Here is a 9,085-nt window from a genome sequence, read left to right as displayed (position 1 = left end):
ATTCCTGCTATGTGCTATTGAAATTGATGCACACAAAATTAAAAAAAACAAACCTTAAAATCTGAAATATGAGATTTAATGTAGTATGTGTCCAGAATAATTTATCACAAGGGATTGTAGCTTATAAAGCACACTTGTGTCATCCTTGGATTGATTTAAGTGTTTTGGATATGTGTAATACAGTTTAAATTATTTTTAGAACAAGCTAAACAGCACTAATAGGATAGGAGCAATTTGAAGAACTTAGATACAAGAATAATTTATTGGCTGCTTTATGGTGTGATGCACATTAAATCATTGTGATTGGACGAAAATGATTTAAATAACTCTTCTCTGTGGGTCTTGTTATAACAATACAAATTGGTTTCAGAGGACAGGGGGTGATTTAATTCAGCTTCTATCGATACAACTATGATTTAAAGTACTTTAATGGCATAAAATAAATTTGATTTTTCTATCAGGGGAGTATTTTAAACTACCTTAAATGGCAATAGAGATGTAGCCTGGTTTACAGGATCCCATCATTAACATTATAATACACTGAAACAATTCATGTAGGGCATTAGAGGTTCAGAGCGTTGTGTCAAAACTGTATGATTTCAGAGGTATCGCCCCCCCAACAAAATCACCATCAAGAATTGAGAGGCAGCGGATGGGGTATTAGCCTGACAGCCAGGATGCCTGGGTCGCATTTCCATCTCCGACATGCATCTGCTCTGTGACCATGGATAAATCACTTCTGTTATCCGTTGTCTGCCTCTCTTGTGTGTCTGGACCACGAGAGCTTTGGCACCGCAGCGTGCTGGTGAATCTCCCGGTGGAACAGAGCCTTGATCTCAGCTGCAAATCCATTCATCGAATGTGAAATCTGTGCTATGGGGGTGTCCTTCCCTAGTCCCGGTAGCACGACACCCTGCCACGCTTCCTCTCCCTTCTGAGGCACTCGGTGGTGTATGGGTGGTGTATGCAGCTGATGGCTGAAGTCACCCAAAGGCAGGACCCATCCTGGCAGCTGGACCACAGGGCTAGAAGTGCCCTAAAACTGACACCAGCTCCTGTGGCTGGGTCCTGTCATGTTTCAATACATTTCATTTAGTTGTTTATAGAAACTCTCAGTGATCCAGAAATGCTCACTCGTTCAACCAGACGACCTCAGAGGAGCACTTCCTTCCCATCTTATCTAAAAAAGCAGCAATAATGCAATGGCACCCACTCTTGCTATTGCGCCAGTTCTTATCCCCTGTTGAAATGGAAAGCCACAGAAATTTCTCCAAGAGTCTGAGAACTAATAAGAGTTTGGTTAGGTTCTAACAATGGACAAAGCAAGATATTACAAATGGGTGCGTCTACATGTCACCCTATGGTGATATAGCGATGCACTAGGTTGCCATATGGCATGCTGCAGTGATGTAGTGATCACATGTGTCTACATGTGATCACCAGCTATGTTGGTGTAGTGGCGCTCTCCCTGGTTATAGCGACGTAGCAGCAAAATCTACGTGTGTGCCGCCCGCACAGCACAGTAACCACTCGTATTGCACTGTGCTTTAGTGCTTCCAAAAGGAGTATGGTAGCAGCATCACCATACGGCAATGTGCAGGCGTGCCCAATGTCACAATTTCCCACCAGAGCAATGCAGCAATGGACACCACAACTGTCTCCAATTACAAAAAGGGCACAACTCTATGAAGTGTCTCACCATGATCATTTTTTTAGGGTAGCAACTAGTCTTACCCAGATCAATCTTACCCTGAACTCTTCCCTTAAGGACCCTGTTCTGTATTGACTGCTCTCCTTGTCAGTTGTTCTCCATATTAATTTAGAGCTAAATCTTACCATTTAGGCATGCTTCTAATTAAAGTTGCTTAATCATCAATGTCCTAGGGGTAGATGATGTGCCTCACAGGGCTGCCATTCTCTCCCAAAGTAAATCACGAGTCTTCTTTACTTTTTTCTAATTTTTTTTTTTTTTTCATGTTGCCTGTCGGTATTGCAGATGCAATTCGAAGTGGCAAGCAGTCTGCTGATGGGTACAAGTAACAAGCATTTACTGCAAAGGAAAAAAAGAAAAGAGAATGAACAGGGTGTGCGTTTCATTGAGGCTTACCTTGTTTATGGACATTGATTGGCTTTTGTAACAACCAGGTGGCTAATAACAGAGGCAAAACTACAGTTCTACCAAGGTTGCTTGTTGTTTTGTTGGAGAGATTTCAAGCAGCATAACAATACAGATCTGGTTTTCTCTCTTTTAATTAATTTTGTTTGTTTTTCCCCTTGTGGAAAAGCAGGTCAGTGGTTCATCCATTGAACTGGAACTAATCTATATCAGATATCTATCACACTGTCTGAATGTCAGTTCTAAGAGTGAAAGTGTGGCAAGTTCATAAGCTATATTTTTATTTTTTTCTCCTTGCAGTCCAGTGATTTTTTTGCATCAAACTGCAGTGATTCTACCATTCTGTGATCTTTAACCAATGTTTGGAATATAATATCCATGTTAAGATGCCTGAAATGGGCAATGAGATATTTTAAGTATTTGTATTTCTCCTTAGTAAATTGCTCCTGAGGTTTCTGTGATACTATGAGATGCTGGAGACCTGCTGTAAGATGCTAGGTGTCTGTAATTCCCAGATGTCACTCTCAGTTGTTGGTGTCGGCGCATTGCACAAAGTGTCCATTACCTCCCTAAAGCAGGCTGCGAGTATATAAAAAATCTGTGGACACACACTAATCCATGCTGACAGCTGAAGTCAAAACACTCACTCACCTCATCTCCAAAGATACTTGCAAGAGAAGGGCTCTCCAGATAATGGATTTTCCATCACTTGCAAGTTTTATCTCAAAATTGGAATGTTTTGGGGGGTGGAGGGGGAGGGTAAAAGTTACTCTCCAGCTCCAATGGGAATTGATTCAGGGAAAACCTGCAGCCTCTGTTGTACAGGAAATCAGGTAAGAAAATCCCAGTGGCTGTGGTTAATGCAGATGTTTCAGAAAGGTGACCTGCCTTCACTTGACGACATTAGGAGATGGAGAATCCCTCTTTGCCTATGCAGTTGGTGCCAGTAGTTAATTGCCCTTACTGTTAAAAACATGCAACCTTTTTCCCACTTGGATTTTGTTTAACTATAACACATACGTTAGGGTTGCCAACTCTGTTTGAATCTATTCTGGGAGGTTTCTGGTACGTCAGTGTGCCCATGACACACAATGCGAACGTGTCCTCCTGCTTGTGCATATCAGTCATGGATTACGACGTGTAGACTTTGTCAGGAAGGCAAATGTATGTTACTGTTACATTAAAAAAACAAACAAACACTGGCCTACTCTCTATAAATTGGATTCAACATTTAATATTCATTTTAATGAATGCCCTAGCACTTATGTCCCAGGTAACTCTCAGCAGTCTCCTGGACATTTATATCTAATTCCTGGAGGCTCTGGGGCAATCCCGGAGGGTTGGCAATCCTAATATAAGTACATCCACTGGGAGAAAATACACAGGATTAAGAAGCTCTTTTGTTTAGCAGAAAAAAGGCATGCCAGGAAGCTGGAACAGGCAAAGTCAAGTAAGAAACGGGCAGTAGGTATTAAATATGAAGAAGTTTACAACTTTCCATTGGAATCTATTGTCAGTGGTTGGATCTTCCACCCCTTCATGTCTCCACAAAGAGACTAGATCCTTTTCTGGAAGATGGACTCAGAAAGCAGTGAGGGACTTGGTGAGCTGGAATAGCTAGGACATACCAGAGCAGAAATGCCTAGCCTTATGCTCCTTGAATTAAGGCCGAGGCCACTTCCAATATTTCCACTGACCTTGGGCCCATAGGGTCTACTTCCAAGCCTGTTGCTAAAAATGTGTTTGTCCATTTGTCCTTTTGTTGTTCCATAAATGCTTTCGGGATGGGCGGAGAGAATGGGCTCATTATAAACCGGAGCGGCCTCTGGCAAAAAGGGATGTAGAAATGATCCTACAAAAATCAGGAAACAGTGAACATTTAAACATGGCACAATAACTTTTTACAGACTTTGGACAAGTTCTGTGATGTTCAATTACCACAAAAAGTGCCCCAGGCACCTGGCCTGAACCCAAGAAAAGCCCACGCGCTCTGCTTTCTACCATTGTTCAAAACAACAATGCCCTACTCTTGAATAAATATAGAAGCACCAGAGAAAATAACAGACTGTCAAAGTGAGTTAGAAAGACAAAACTGTCAATTTAAGAAAGAACAGAGCAAAATCCAGGCCCCCATTAAAAAAAATTAAATAAAAATGTCTCAAGGTATTTAATTAATTCTTTTAAAGAAATTTCCTTGTGTACATTAGCACAGCTGAGGAGCTGAAAAGCAACAAACATACGTTGTTAGCTGTATGGTGAGTGCAGATCAGGTGGTGCCTTCGATCTTTAAATTTTGGCTGTAGTTCTGTGGCCGCTCAGTTGGATTTCAATAAGACCTCAGGCACCAGCCTTGCCCACTGTTCGGTAGAACAATTATAGCACCAGGGATTGCATTAATTTTACAACAAGCCCTTCGAAAAAAAATTACCGCTGACAAACTTTTCTTCATTTTTCTAATTTTTAAGGGTTTCCTGAAGCAAAATCCCCTCTTCTGCTAGTCTGCTGCTTTGTTTACTTCTCCCACGTTTTGCTTTTAGGTTCTGCATTATACAAGGTTTCATTTCACGCTATTTTCATGATTGTATTTTAATTGCTTGTGCAGCTTTCCTGAGTGCTTTGACTGAGGGGTGCCTTCTAAATAAAACGATTATAATTAAATATAGATAAATAATGATTATATAAATAGCATATAAAAAAAAACAAATAGATGCTGTTCATTGCAAGGCTAAGTGGGAGCCTTAATGATGAATGATACAAACCACTTTAATTATAGGCTCCATAATTCATTTGCATCAAAACTTAGAGATGCTTTAGGGCAAAATAAATTGGTTGGTATAGCACTGCCATTCCAAACGCCCCATCAAATTGCTGGTCACTGGGACATCTGAAATAAACAGCAGATCCTTGTTTTTACTTCCTTATTTTTAAATCAATATTTCTTTCCTCAGCCAACATCTTTAGAGGCATATCTCCAGACAGCACCACACGGATGTGCTTCGGTGCATCCCTCCGGGGTTTGGTGGAGACCAGCAGAGAAGGGCACTCCAGTTGCCCTGACCTGTCAATGGCCTCGCGCCTGACCGATGGACTTGTTCTTTTCTTGGAAAGGGATGTGATTCTGTCTCTTTGTTGGACCGATCACACATTTCCTTTACACGTACAGCACATACGCTAACAGGGCTGAATTATTTATGTGGGTTTTTTATCACATGGACAACTCTCCGTTGGGGAGTGAGGTCAAAACAATAAAGCTGTTTCACTGAAGCTCCTCTTGTGAATTGGACTTAGGCTGTCTCACAACCTGACTTCTAACTGGAAAGCTTGCAAATAGCCATAGCAGTGAAAGTACTGATGGGTGGAAAAGGAAATATTTGTGCATTGGAAATATTTCTTTAACTTTATGCTGGCAGTTCTTGATTTTGGCTTGACTGGAAATATGGGAATAGTAGTTACTCCCAAACTAGTTTTGATATTTCACTCTAGCATCCCACATATATGTGAGCAAAGTATAGAAAATTACTGCTGCTATTACTGTGACTACTACTAACAGCAATAGGGTCATGGGAACTGCCAGCTTGCTTCTAAACTCCATCATCATAGTATTCAATAGATTATGTGGTTCAATTATTTATAGGGTGTAGGGTGTAGCTGTGTTGGTCTAAGGACATAGGCAGACAAGGTTCTTTGGGTGAATCTGATATCTTTTATTAGATCAACTTAAATAGTTGGAAAACATTTTTTAAGCAAGCTTTCGGGTTCAAAAACCCTTCATCAGGCTAAGGAAGATTCAGCAGTTGGTGTGTGCTCTTCCTGGATGGAGTGAAAAGTAAAGAAGCCAGGGGCTGGGCTGCATACAAGATCAATTATTTATGGCATTTAAAGGGTGCATCCTACCTCCAAAAATATCTAATATGTCTAGCATTTCTGTCTTATTTTTGTCTCTAACATATCTTTCCTTTGGATTTATCTGTATAATTTTCCTTCCAACCTTTGTTAATACTAATGATGGATTTTTTTTTTCTTTCTCTAAATGAGATTTTTTTGAATCTTGATAAATTCTTGGCCTCAATGACTTCCTGTGCCAGTGAATCCCACTGCCTAATTATCCAATGTGTGAAAAATTATTCCTTTTTATCAGTCCAGAATTATTCACCTTTTAGCTTAGTTATAATACCCTGGACAGGCTCAGCAAGTGGGCGGAAGAGAATCTGATGGTGTTCAACGCCGATAAATGCAAGGTTCTCCACCTTGGGGAAAAAAAACCCGCAGCATCCTTATAGGCTCGGCAATGCTATGTTGGCTAGCACTATGGAAGAAAGAGACTTGGGGGTCATCATTGACCACAAGATGAACATGAGCCTGCAGTGCGATGCGGCGGCTAGTAAAGTGACCAAAATGCTGGCTTGCATCCATAGATGCTTCTCAAGCAAATCCCGGGACGTCATTCTCCCCCTGTACTCGGCCTTAGTGAGGCCGCAGCTGGAGTACTGTGTCCAGTTTTGGGCTCCACAATTCAAAAAGGATGTGGAGAAGCTTGAGAGAGTCCAGAGAAGAGCCACGCGCATGATCAGAGGTCAGGGAAACAGACCCTACGATGACAGGCTGAGAGCCCTGGGGCTCTTTAGCCTGGAAAAGCGCAGGCTCAGGGGTGATCTGATGGCCACCTACAAGTTTATCAGGGGTGACCACCAGCACCTGGGGGAACGTTTGTTCACCAGAGCGCCCCAAGGGATGACGACGAGGTCGAATGGTCACAAACTACTTCAAGATCGTTTCAGGCTGGACATAAGGAAGAACTTCTTTACTGTCCGAGCCCCCAAGGTCTGGAACAGCCTGCCACCGGAGGTGGTTCAAGCGCCTTCATTGAACACCTTCAAGATGAAACTGGATGCTTATCTTGCTGGGATCCTATGACCCCAGCTGACTTCCTGCCCTTTGGGCGGGGGGCTGGACTCGATGATCTTCCGGGGTCCCTTCCAGCCCTGATATCTATGAAAAAATGTCTATGAAAAAAAACCCTGCTGCTCTTGTTTTATGGGACGGGGAGGACAGAGCTATGTTCTCTATACCATTCATTGTTTTTTTTATGCCTGCTTGTGTCATCCTTATTCTTACTTGCCTCCTTTCTAAAGTAACAGCCCTGCTTTTCAGTCTTTCAAGAGTTATTCTTTCCAGGCCAACTAATTTTTTGCATTAAAGCAGTGGGCAAAACGTGTGCTAATGCACTGTAGATTTAATCTACTGCGCATTAATGTCACAAAAACCTTTCATTTCTGCTAATGGGCAATAGTGCCAATTTACGTTGCATTTAGTACCTGTCATTACAGGTTCTAAACTTAATGCACCATAATTACGGTACATTAATGAGCATGTAGACATGCCGATTGGAATTTGTTTTTGCCCTCTGAGACCTGGTTGCTGAAGCAGGATCATGATATTTATTAAGCATGTGTACTAAATAAATCCATTCTTTAGGTAAAAGGAGTTGCACCTTGAATACTTTTCCTCTTTTCTATTCAAACATGTGAAGTCACACTCTGCTAATACATTTGGGGAGAAAATCTTGGATCAGCTTAGGGGGAAATGTAGACAGAAATCTTCAGTTTCAAAGGACAAGGAAAGGGCGCAGTTTCATCATCCTGACAACAGCCCCACCAGAAACAGAGACAATGAATATGTCATTAGGTAAAAGAGGACAAATTCAAACCTGTTGCAAATGGCAGAGATTCCAAGGGTTAAAGTAGATTAAATCTATACATCCAGGCTAGTGTATTATTGTCCCCTTTTTATATTCTAATTCTTACTCATATCCAAACTCAGTATAAACCCCATCATTATATTAGTCTATGAATAATATGGTTCAGTTATTTGCAGTGGTCAAAGTACAACAATTGTAGCCCATCTGTGGACGTGCCCTTTAGACGTGATGTTGATCCCACAGTAGGAAATAGAATAGATTGAGGGGGAAAGAAGCATAGGATGTGAAATGTGTGCTACTGAGCCACTGATAACAATGTCCCTGTTTTAGTTTTGTTTATAAGAGACAATATTGCAAAATTAAACCCTAGACAATTAGGAAAGGAGAGGGAACATTATGGAAACACTAATTACCTATTGTTATTGCTTGCTTGTACTGTGTTTTGTTCCTGCTGTCTGTTAAGCAAGATGTTTAACATTTTGATAGCAGTCATACTCAAATCCTGAACTGTAATACTGTGGAGAGAAAGCTGTTCTTTATGACCCCAAACACATGTTATGGGTGATATCAGAATGTGTAATTTGTGCTCGGGAAACTCTGAAACGGGCAGGTTGAGGACAAAGAGGAGCTGGCTGGATGCTGAGGGCTGCCAGCATCAGCAATGGATGGGTTTTACCTTTTGTGTATAGTGGCCTGGAAGGAATCCACTGAGCAGCTGTATTTAATGTTAGGCTAGGAAAATGAAGCTGAAATTTGGAAATGTTTGGGAATTATTATTTTTCCCCACTGTGCCAAATATCTCATCTTCCTAAAATACACATCTGACAGCTCTCTGGGGTTTTCTGTTGCAAAAGCGGGCTCTAAATGGTTAGGATGATTTGGGGAATCTGGCTGTGGAAACAACCAAGGTCAGAGAAGCAGAGCTGAGCTAGGAAGATCCCGTGGTTCAGAAAGTAAGCCATCAGCTTCAGGGGAAGGATCCTGGGTGACCCCAGGCCAGACAGTGCTCCAGAGGGGTTAGAAATCAGAGACTGGCACCGATGCATTTCTCACACTAATCTCTCTCGTTGTAAATATCGATGGTGTTTTATATACTTGTGCACAGTCTGTTACGGGGATGATCCTGCCTTGGGCAGGGAGTTGGGCTACATGACCTCTGAAAGTTGCTGTAAAGCAGAAAATATGCAACTCAAGTGCTGGTCCCAGGGCCCACTGCAGTTGGGCTGTGGGGCTCTACTTCTTTGAAGGGGTAAACACCTGAGAGTCTGTGC

General features: G+C 41.8%; 1 long non-coding RNA gene across 1 annotated transcript in view; it reads left to right on the top strand.

Moving 5' to 3' along the window:
- Nucleotides 1-2,155, top strand: part of LOC102375219 — a 6,024-nt gene extending 3,869 nt beyond the window's left edge. The window contains exon 3 of the long non-coding RNA XR_324146.1: nucleotides 1,997-2,155. This is a non-coding gene — a long non-coding RNA (uncharacterized LOC102375219). The remainder of the gene's footprint in view (nucleotides 1-1,996) is intronic.
- The last annotated feature ends 6,930 nt before the right edge of the window (nucleotides 2,156-9,085 follow it).

This window comes from Alligator sinensis, unplaced genomic scaffold (genome assembly GCF_000455745.1).
Source record: "Alligator sinensis unplaced genomic scaffold, ASM45574v1 scaffold209_1, whole genome shotgun sequence".
NCBI lineage: Eukaryota > Metazoa > Chordata > Crocodylia > Alligatoridae > Alligator > Alligator sinensis.
This window is presented reverse-complemented; position numbering and strand designations above follow the sequence as displayed.